We start from the raw sequence: 579 nt of genomic DNA on the forward strand, positions 1-579 counted from the left end.
CCAAGTTTCACCATTATCCAGGCAAATACACATTTAAAATGTGCAGCAGAAAATGCATAAACTAACACTAAAACATTCCAAGTGTCTCCCATCCTCTAATGTAAATCTGTCTCACAAGAGGCATTGTACATCACGTTACCATACAAGTTTCACCACTTTAAGGCTATCGGTTCAATGTCCTAGATGGCAAGACCTCTACAGAAGATAACAAGGAGGAGTTTGTAAATCCCCTATACATCCAACTGTGTATTTATCTGCAACAAGGGTACAGTACATACCTTAATATAGGTACAGAGAGCATCCCCTTTGAAGTTCCCATCTCTGTCTCTGTACATCTTGACCTTGTACTTGTTTGACACTACATCTTTTAGAACCATGCCACATTTCTGCATCAGTTCTAAAAATTCTTCCTCTGTTGTCGATTCTGGGAGATTGCTTACGTACACCTTGTTGTTGCGAGCATCATCAATTTCAAACCAGGCTGGAAAGAAAACAGTGATGAAATTTAGTCTACTATGAAACTATCTTGAATGCTAACCTGTAATCTTCATAACTGCTGTGTATTTAAATATATACAAT

General features: G+C 37.8%; 1 protein-coding gene across 1 annotated transcript in view; it reads right to left on the bottom strand.

The window, feature by feature from the left end:
• The window catches only part of LOC119581865 (HIV Tat-specific factor 1 homolog), a gene marked incomplete in the record, with an annotated part of 22,018 nt that overhangs the window by 14,995 nt on the left and 6,444 nt on the right, over positions 1–579 (bottom strand).

The sequence above is a fragment of the Penaeus monodon genome, chromosome 15 (genome assembly GCF_015228065.2).
Source record: "Penaeus monodon isolate SGIC_2016 chromosome 15, NSTDA_Pmon_1, whole genome shotgun sequence".
NCBI lineage: Eukaryota > Metazoa > Arthropoda > Malacostraca > Decapoda > Penaeidae > Penaeus > Penaeus monodon.